The following is an 11,114-nucleotide window of genomic DNA, read 5'->3' on the forward strand; positions in this document are numbered from 1 at the left end:
ATCCTGTCTGCATAGTCGAAGTGCTTGTTTTGCACCTTTCCAGACTAAGGTTAGGGAGGACAAACATTTTTACAGAGTTTTCAGTATGTGGCGAGTAACATATCAGCTGTGACAGTCAAAATCTATATATAAAGTGCTGCAAGTACATAAGTTCTCCTCTTTTCTTTACAAGAACCCAAGCAAGTCTCTTAACAAGGCAATGTGCAACCAAGACGGAATCACGATGAAGCTGATGTCAAGGAACAGGCATCCTGTCAAAGCAATTACCTCAAATATTGAAATAAATACATATTCTTCAGTGTCTTTTATAAAATACATGGAACTAGAACATCGTGATCAAGCAGGAATGAAAACGGTTGAAATATTTTAATTGGAATAGTGTTAATATATGATATTTACTTGAGGAAGGTTTCATTAAGAAGTTGTATGGTATGCATTTATAAAACACCAGCTTTTCAGTTCAAGCAGTTGTTTTCTAAAGCCTAGTATACTTTTGAGAAAAAAAAAATCTTTTAGTACATTTGAAAAAAAACAAGATTCACAAGTTAAGCTCCAAGTTCCACAATCCTTAGGATTCAAATGAATTAGGGCACCACCTCTTATTTATCCTTATTTCCTCTCTGTGGACACTTGCACAGAAATCTAAAATACTAGACAGGATTTCTTAGGTTATTTAGAAAGCCCCCTCCCCTGCCAAACATTACACAATTCTATGTTTGCTTCCATTTATATAGTTTATGATGAAAACGTGAAAAGCATTTTCTGCAAGTGTGCCTTAAGGTTCTCTGATTCATTTTTCTTCCTGTTTTTGCTTAATCATTTATTTGGCTATGTAATCTATCATGGATCCCAAAATATTTCATTTGCAATGTAGTCCTAAGTACTACACATACAGAATTAAGTCACAGCTTTTGCAAGCTTCTTTTAAAGCTGGTTGGGTTTTTTTACCTTGCTGAGAAGGCACTGGGCATTCTTTTGTACTTTTTCCTGGCTACAGCCAAAATGCTGTTGATGACAGAGTTTAGCAACAACTATTTTTCTTTCTTTAGATTGTTTCCCATTTATTATTTTGACAGCAATTGTATACAACTTAATCCTTTATAAATCTAACAAGAGCCATAGTTCTCCCCAGAAATAGGTATGGGAGTGTAAATAGTCCTTCCACAGCAATGTCAAACATTCATGTGTTCTCCATATGGTTTTGGCTTCTTGCCTAGTTGTCTGACAATATGCAAGTTAAACATGCTGAGCCAGCAAACACCTGCACAGCCGTGCAACCATGTACCTGTACACTTCAAGCACACAAATTGTCCTGTTAACACCAACGGGACCACTGTGCACTTAAGGGTGAGTTTGTGCTCTAAGTGTTTTGGAAACTGTGTTTTTAATTGACTCCCATTTTCCTGAAGGTCCAGTTCTTTCTTTACATTATTTGCTACGTCACACTGTTCCTTATTTCACCATCTGTATGTTCACTTTGGGAATTTATTTTTGTAGTTAAAATTTCATGTTTGTCTCTGAAAGGATTTTGAGCTTAATGGGAAGGTGTCTTTTGACAAGTAACACCACAGAAGAGTGGACTCTTGGTACTTACCACTGCATCTGGCAGTTTACGGACTGTTGAAAAGTGGCTCCATGTATAAGCAAATCATGAATGCCTATCAATTTAAGTAGAGCAAAGTCTCCATACCTCAAGTCAGGTGAGGACAGGGAGAGATGAGGAGCTTTTTCGAAGAACCCTTTCCTTTTAGAAGTTTAATCTGTTCTCTGCTTCTTACTTTTGCTGCATTCTTGAGTCCCATTGGGCCAACCCTGTATGATACGCATTTTCATGTAAAGATAAGAGATTGCTCAGTCCTGTGCCAGATTAACTAAATTTTCAGTTTTATGTATGATCTTTTGCCTGAGGGTCTCAAAGTAGGCTTGAGGCTACCCAGAGTGCAGTTAATGCACCTATGAAATAGTTTTGCTGGGAAGAAATTAACACAGCTTAGAACCAACATCAAAGGCTGGTACTGGGACCAGCACTCTTTAAGACCTTTGTCAGTGACATGGACAGTGGGATTGAGTGCTCCCTCAGCAAGTTCGCTGATGACACCAAGCTGTGTGGTGCAGTCTGCACACTGAAGGGAAGCAATGGCATCCAGAAGGACCCCAACAGGCTTGAAAAGATGGGCCAGTGCAAACCTCATGAAGTTCAACAAAGCCAAGTGCAATCCCAAGCACAAATACAGATTGGGTGGAGAATGGAGAGAGAGCATCCTTGAGGACAAGGACTTGGGGGTGTTGGTTAATGAGAAGCTCAATATGAGTCGGCATATTCCTGGGCTGCATCAGAAGGATTGTGATCAGGTCGAAGGAGGTGATCCTGCCCCTCTACTCTGCTCTCATGAGACCCCAGCTGCAGTACTTTGTTCAGATCTGGGACCACCAACACAAGAGAGACATGGAGCTGTTGGAGCGAGTCCAGAAGAGAGCTGTGAAGATGCTCCGAGGGCTGGAGCACCTCTTCTATGGAGACAGGCTAAGAGAACTGGGCTTGTTCAGCCTGCAGAAGAGAAGGCTACAGGGAGGCCTTCCAGCAGCCTTCAAGTATCTGAAGGAGGCCTACAAGAAATCTGGAGAGGAACTTTTTACAAGGGCACGCAGTGACAGGACAAGGTGGAATGGCTTTAAAATGAAAGAGGGTCAATTTAGATATTAGGAAACAATTCTTCCCTGTGAGGATAAGGCCCTGGCACAGGCTGTCCAGAGAAGCTGTGGCTGCCCCATCCCTGGCAGTGTTTGAGGCCAGGTTGGATGGGGGTTGGAGCAACCTGGTCTAGTGGAAGGTGTCCCTGCCCATGGCAGGGGGGTTGGAACTTTAAAGGCCCTTCCAATCCAAACCATTCTAGAATTCTGTAAAATACAATTAAAAATACAAAAATCAATGTTGTCTTTACTGCTACTCTAGCAGCAAATTTTGTTCCTATTAAAGTCCTTCAGTGTAATGGTTGGTTTTGTAATGCCCTGCTGTCTTATGTATTAGAGAAGCACGGAGGGGCTGTCACAGTCCTATCTCAAAATACAATGCTTATACAGTCACTGAAGCAGATGGCCCTGAGGGCCATCTACAACTTTGTTAACCAAGAGGACAAAATAGAAATAGCTTTCGATGATTTGAGTCTTCTCTAGCTTTTCTTTTGCAAGATCTGTCAGTGCTGACTTCTGGCATTGTATCAAGCTGAATATTTACTAGCCCTTTTACCTTTATTACATGTAGTCACCAACAACTCTGGAAGCAGCACGTTTGATTCATGGACAAATAAGGCAAATGAAATGTGAGCTTACAGAGTTACAGGGTGAATCTTACATTTTTGTTTTTTTTTCCTCTCCCCCCAAAAAAAACCCAAACCAATGGGTTTAAACTAAGATGATGTTATTTGAATTCACAGAATAATTAACCTCCATGCCCCATTAAAAATTCCTTTAAGCTTGCAGTTAATAAGGAAGCACTAGAAATAAAATGGCCTGTGAAACCCTGCTTTTAACAACTAAGTATGAAGAAGTCTAGTGAGTATTTGTAAGCCAAAGTATTTAAAAAATTTTAACACAGACATATAACTTGTCAGTTCTTCATTCTCCATAGGATGCCAGGGACCTCTGCTCAACACAAGGACCACGCTGCTGTTTAAATGTCAGACCTTTTGTCATTTTTAACTTTTCAATTTAAAAAAAACCAAAAACAAACCAAACCAAAGTTCGGGGGTTTTATTTTAACAAGGGCAAATAATCTGCAGTTTGATCTCAGGCAGCTGACAAAACTGGAATCTTCCCAAAAAACATCAGTTTGAGGCCAATACCCATTATGGAAAATTTCACACTTGGGAAAGTTGGCAAAGTTTTATGAGCAACTAAAAACCTGTATAATGTGAAATGTCAGACAGCTTCAAAATGACTTACACTGCACATGGCTAATATTTTTAAATAGGTTATCAGAGAGAGATCACAGCTGTAGATATTTCATATTGGTCTTACAGCATTTTCACCCATTTAAACCTACTGGGTCAGTACAAACCTCTTGACTTCTTATAACACCACCGTAAGACTGTAAATATCCGGACTCTCTTCTCATTTTCATCTATAACTATCTTGCGCAGCATAGGCAGAACAAATACAAGACCTTTCCACTACTCTTCTAGGTCCAAACAGACAGGGGGTTCTTTACATTGGACACAGTTCTCAAAGACGAATGATGGTATTTGCATAAGAACCATGTCAGCTGGTTGTCAGCATGATGTATCTGCACACATTTTTAAATTTCTTTGTAAGTGGGAAGCATTGGAAGGTCTAAATTTAAATTCATTGTTCAGTCCCCAAGTAACACTGACAAGATAGATACCCTCAGATCACATTTCACTGTTCAGCCTGTGTGTTACCCACTCCTTTGCTATTCAATATCTCAACCTTATCACGATGAACTTCTTCCAAATGAACACATTGTCATGCTTCTTTCATAGATTTTCCTCTGATACCTTGTTTTTCAGCATTACACAGATCTCAGCAATGTCTACGTTGGGACTTTGAAAAATTATGTTTTATAATGCTACGAAAATGTTCCTTGAAAGACTTTTGGTTTATTTAATACACATTTTAATGGAAATTAAAAATGGAAATACACATTTTAATACAAATTTTAATGAAAAAGAATTCTGTGTAGTAATACAGGTCAATATTTGTTTCATTCCTTCATCATTGCAACTAGTTTTCTCATCAAAAACAAAGTATTTCTGACAGCTTTACTCGTCTTCCTTTGCTCTTGAGCCAAGCATTTTGTCTGCCTGTGTCCATGGGCAGATCAGTGAGCATCCCAACTCTGGTTGTCGAAATCTGTCCTAGATTTGAAGACTGGTAACTCAGCACTGCTGCTGAATGAAACGGGAGAGCATTTCTGGTCTTAGAGGTGATTAGCAAGCTACACCATGGGCTGGCTCAGTATCCCCAAGCGCATATGGCATTTTAGTCCCCAGGCTTCATGGGTTGAAGAGTTGGTGTGTTTGTGTTGCATGTGTTGGTATGGGCTGTAATGTGCCTGCCCTGGTGGTCCAGTCACAACCCATTCTTCAGTGTTTCCAAGTCCTAAAATCCTTGAGACCATCTGGCCTGGGACATTTTTGGAGAACAACCAAGTGGTTGCCAAGAGATAATGAAGGGCTGGTGATAGCAAGTTGGTGGCAATAAGTCTCTTGTGGTAGTGAATAACAGGCCCCTTCCTGAAGCAGTCAGCAAAGAAAAACAGGGTGTCATGGGTTGAGCAGTAGCAGTCATTTTTACTCCTTCTTGTAGCTGGTGCAGCGCTGTGTTTTGACTTCTGGGCTGGGAACAGTTGCTTGATAGTGAGCATGTTTTGAGGGTGTTTTTATTCAAGGCCTTTTCTGAGCACGTGCTCTGCCGGGGAGGAGGGGAGGCTGGGAGGAAGGAGAGAAAGGACACCTGACCCAGGCTAACCAATGAGGTATTCCATACCATAGCACGTGATGCCCAGGATGCAACTGGGAGAGAGAGCTGGAAGGGGTGGAGCTCTGGGGGGGAAGATGAAGGAGGTATTGGTCGGTGCTCGGTCAGGCAGGGTGGAGTAAGTTATGGGTCGGTGGCTGGTGAGGTGTTGTATTCTCTTCACTTGTTGTTTGCTTTATCATTATTATTTGTAGTAGTAGTGGCAGTAGTGATTTGTGTTATGCTTTAGCAATTAAACCGTTCTTATCTCAAGCTGTGGGGGCTACATTCTGGTTTAAACCACAACACGGGTAGAGTCTCAGTGTGCCTATAAAAGGCTAAGCAATATTTAGAAATATCGATCCTGTAATATCAGAGACTGGAGAGAAAGAAGAAACAGGCTCTGGTGTTTGAGTGCAAGTATCTGAGCATGGGTACTAAAGGACTCTACAGAATTAAGTGTCTCCATGGGTTTGTATTAAGATAATTACATCAGTTTAATTTAAAAATGCAAATTAATGTCTGGACAATTCTTTAGGAATTCTGAACGGCTCGATGGAGGCTACAAAAAGGGACAAGGAGATTTTACTGTCTACTACACTGCAACTATGTCTGGGCATGTCTCAACACAGTAAAAGGAATTATATGAAAATGTTCTTAAATAGAAAGCATCGGAATACCAAAAATACAACTTCAAGAAATAATATTCTTCTAGATACCCATACTTCCACTTCCGAATGGGCAGGGGAAGATTGCCACAGATAGCCTAATATGAATCTATGGTGTAAGCCAGTAAATTTCACACACTCCTTTTTGAACAAAGGCACCTTGACACAGGCAAAAATGCCAGAAAGCCATCCAATCTTGAGCTGAAGGCATCAAGGGGAGGAGATTGCATCCTGTCCCTTGTTTCGCTGGTGATTGATGGCCTTTTACCATTTAGAAAGTCAAGTCTACGATTTTAAATTGAATCCATCTTCTTTAAACTTCCAGCTATCACTCTCATCTTTCTCAAGACTGAAGTGACCAGGAAAACACAACATGTAAGATTTATGTCCCTCTGTTTTCTGTTCCTGTCATTATTAAACAGCTAGACTTTGAAAACCTTTGAATGCTATCATGATTCTTTGTGGCCTCTCCAGCTTGGGGTCTATTTTAGAAAAAGAGGACCCAGCAGATATAAACCCACCTTATTTATACTACCTACTACACTGTTAGCATCCCCAAACAGCACCAGCCCTTCTTGTCCTAGATATACTAGAATCTTTTTGAGGTGTCTTGTGATTGTGTTCCTTCAATCTTTTCTAAAGTCTCTGCTTTCCAGGAGTCATTAATACCTTCTAGGTACACAATTTGTGTTCATTAATCCTAGATGTGCAATTTTGCATTTGGACACATAGAGGTATGGCTCAGATGGTTCCATTTACAAAATAATCAAATGGTTTCATTTACAAAGTAATCCAGTCTGTGTGATTGTTCTGCATTACTGTCTTCTCATCATCTACATGTACTCACTCCAGCGTCTTTCTCACATCCACAAATAAAATCAGTGGCAACACTACGATAACTTCCAAACTGATGAAAATGTTGTGCTGTAACTAAGGCTCCACCTCTGTGAACAATACAACTGTTTATTTTCATAATGTTACTTATTTCTTTGGATCTCTCAGTCCGCCAGCTTTTAAGGTATTTAACATACTTTAAGCTATTTAACATGTTGTACTGAAACCAAGTGAGACTTGGTGTAGTATGAAGCACCTTACAAAGTCTACTCCATCAACACAATTTTGTGCTGAAGATTCTCACCTAGTCAAGTTATGAAGCTTAGTGTGTTTGCCAAGATCTCTTTTCCTTAAGCCACACATACTGGTGTTAGTTATATTCCTGCATTTTTATTTTTTATCAAAGAAATCCCATGTTTCCTTTTCCCTTATTTTGATAAGGACTGATTTTAACATGACAGGCTGGCTTATTAGTACCAGACTCATCCCACTCAGACAAACAGGAACTGTTCCAGCTATCACCCCTTCTGAAATGGCTCCAGCCTTTTGAGATTTACATGTATTGCTGTAAATGGACCAGCCACCTTCTCTGCTGACAAATGCAGGCAGGAGTGCATTTTGAGGCATATAGAACTCTACATTCCCCCCCCCCCCCCGTAATTCTCGCTAGGCATTTTCTACTGATTACTGTTCAGAAACAGCTCATGAAGTCTAACAGCCTTTCTTTTGTTACATTTATTTTTAAGACTCCAGGGTTAGGATTCTGGACCTGCAGATTAAATTGTGTCAATAAATTGACTGCTTATCCCTCATACTTCCTTCGTCTTGGGACATGACCGTGCAGACTTGCTTGTAGACTGAAAACAGCTTTATTCAGTCTTCATGAACTACAAACACATTTCGCCGGTTTTGTCATATGAAAACCAGAAACACTCATTCCGCCCCCGTTTTTCATCTGATGGAAATATACACTGGCTAAAACCTGTTGCTGCTAACATCCTACAAAGCTCTTTGCCTGCTACAGTCCTTGTCAGGGCAGTTTTGGTGGTGACAAAAGCAGTATGAAAACAAGAACTGTAAATCGAGTGTTTGGGCTGTTTAGAAATTAACTTTTTATTTTAATGCATGTAGTATTTGATTCATACCATGGGTTACTTCAATGCATAGCTAAGAAGCTACTAGTAATGGCAACTCATTTTTCCAGCGTATCACAAGCAGTTTAGCACACAGCAGTATTAGAAGCACTGCCTCAGAACCACATATGCAAGTTTTTGTGCTTACGCCAAACTCCTGTTTCTTGTGTTTCAAGAGTGGATCAAAGCCAGCTAAAATTAAAAGATGTTTTGTCCCAACTCTTCTTTAGCTTAGTCAGCAGCTACTACAGTTATGAAATAAACCTTTTTACCACTGTTACATTTTGCTATTCCTTTTTAATCCATTGATTGCAGGTAAGTATTGGTATATAGGCAGTATTAGGAACAACTGAAATAGAAAAAGTTACGTAAGACTTTAGTTCCTTGGGTAAGATGACAGTACTTTCTTTTTATAGACAAATTTCAAATAGAAGCTAGAAGGCAGAAAAATTATTCACAGAATTTTCATGAAAATACATTAACACAAGACTATTCTGCAAGAAATAATCACAACCCCGTCACTTCCTTGCCTACCCAGTTTCTAATTCCCCTCTGTCACTGTGGCTGCATAGGAAAAACATGAACAGATCTCTTCAGCAGGCTCAGTATTCTTACTGTACAGTGAAGTAACATTGATTCAACTCAAAATGACCACTCATCACTAGTCAATGGGTTTGTCAAGGTTGAAAAATTGCTATTGTTAAAGGAAACATGATAACAAACTGGATGGTAACTCAATTTCCTTGCAGATGAAGAAGCAAACACATTTTTACCTAAATGCCTTCAAACCAGTCAACACAAGGTTGACAGCCCTCAACTCAGCATGTTATAACCCAGGGCTGTTAGCAATAGAGGACCACAAGACTGAGAAATTTGGCAGGGTTACTCAGCACAATGGTGTTTGCTAAGCATGTTGCCAATACCTGGAAAGGGGTATAAATAAGACATAAATAGGAAGGAATATAGTTCATCACTAATTTTTTACAATTTATTCACAGATGAGATGGATGCAAACATTATCAGCAAACTTACAGCCATACCAATTTTTCATGACTTGGAAGGAGAAACCGTTTTTAAGATTACTTACATGGAACCTGATCATAACACTGCAATAGCCAATGGGATAGTTAACTGTCCAAGTAAGAAATTAACAGCACATATCTTCAGAACTAACTTCATGCTAAGTATGAGTATCATTTTAAGAGGATATTCAGCAAAAGCCACCAACTTCATTTGCTTTTGTAAGGGCGTAGTGATTACGAAAACAGGTGATATGAAAACAAGCTCTAAGGAAAAATGTAAAGAAACACCGGATCACAGATAAAATTAGAATCAAAATAGGGGCTCTGTTCCCAGGACTGTGAACAACTGAGCTATAAACTTGTATACACAAGTATATTCTGTCTCTGACCCAATCCAGTCACTACTGCTTACAGGGTATTTTTACTATGTGCCTACTCCAAAAAGTACAAACCACAAAAACATTTGTGCAAATCACAGAACAGAATCATAGAATAGTTAGGGTTGGAAAGGACCTTAAGACCATCTAGTTCCAACCCCCCTGCCACAGGCAGGGACACCTCACACTAAACCATGCCATGCAAGGCTTCGTCCAACCTGGCCTTGAACACCGCCAGGGATGGAGCATTCACAACCTCCCTGGGCAACCAATTCCAGTGCCTCACAACCTCACAGTAAAGAGCTTCTTCCTTATATCCAATCTAAACCTCCCCTGTTTAAGTTTTAACCTGTTACCCCTTGTCCTGTCACTACAGTCCCTAATAAATAGTCCCTCACCAGCACCCCTATAGTATAGGCCCCCTTCAGATACTGGAAGGCTGCTATGAGGTCCCTATGAAGCCTTCTCTCCTCCAGGCTACGTAAGTTACACTAGACTGCTACAAAGTGGTGCACACGTACCTGTTGTAGCTGCAGTTCTCAAGCGAATAGAAAGGGCTATGAGTATCAGTTGTAAACATGGGTTCCCTTCTGGCAGCTCCACCAATGGGATTTACCCTGTTCCTGATCATACCAGGTTGTTTGTGACCTACTGGAAATGGTAGAGGCTGGAGACAAAATTTAGGTGATGGCTACATCAAGACAAAAATGTCTCTCTTATGATTCACAAACTGCTGGTATCTGGCTCCTATGTAGTAAAGAACAAGGGGATAAAGGTGAAATAGTTATATGAGCACAGGGTAAGCGGCCAAACAGTCAAGAAACTGAGATTCACATCTTCACAATCTAGCCATTTGCCTTTTAATGGCATCACAGCTTTTTTGAGGTCTTCCCCTGCAATGACAAAATAATTGCTGAATCTGTGAGGGTAATGTGCCCTGTATTCTGGACTCCCACTCCCTATGCGAACGACAGACTCGTTAAGATGCCCTTCGAACATAAGACCTTACAGGATATCCCGCTGTTCATTATAATCTTCTAGGCACTTTACATTTGTTGGAAAAACTGGCTTAAAAAAAAATCACAGAATCACTTAAGTTGGAAGGCACCTCTGCAGACCAACCTTCCTGCCAAGAGCAGGGTCATCTGCAGCAGGTTGCTCAAGGCTCTGTCCAATTGGTTTCTGAATGTTTAAAAAGACAGAGACTTCAGAATCTCTGCGAAACTTGTTCCATTGTTTGAATAAATGCAGTCTTCTTTTCCTCCTTACATTTAAACTGAATTTCCCATGTTTGTGGCATCACCTCAACACCAAAAAAACAGCCTGTCCAAGCTGCTATCTTTACTTCCCTGATGCCGTATCTATACACATGGATAAATCCCCCTGAGCGTTTTCTTCTCCAGCTGGACTAAACAGTCAGATGCTCCAGCCCTTTAACAATTTTAATGACTTAGCCTCTACAAAAGCATTGTATAATACAGGCTATCAGAGACAGTTTCCAATCAAAGATCTTGTCAATGTATGAATAAAATCAATGAACAGTCTAGCCACAGTTTTACTTCTCTGTATTATAACTACCTTGCTGTTGATTACAAATTTATCATC

Source organism: Melopsittacus undulatus, chromosome 2, assembly GCF_012275295.1.
Source record: "Melopsittacus undulatus isolate bMelUnd1 chromosome 2, bMelUnd1.mat.Z, whole genome shotgun sequence".
NCBI lineage: Eukaryota > Metazoa > Chordata > Aves > Psittaciformes > Psittaculidae > Melopsittacus > Melopsittacus undulatus.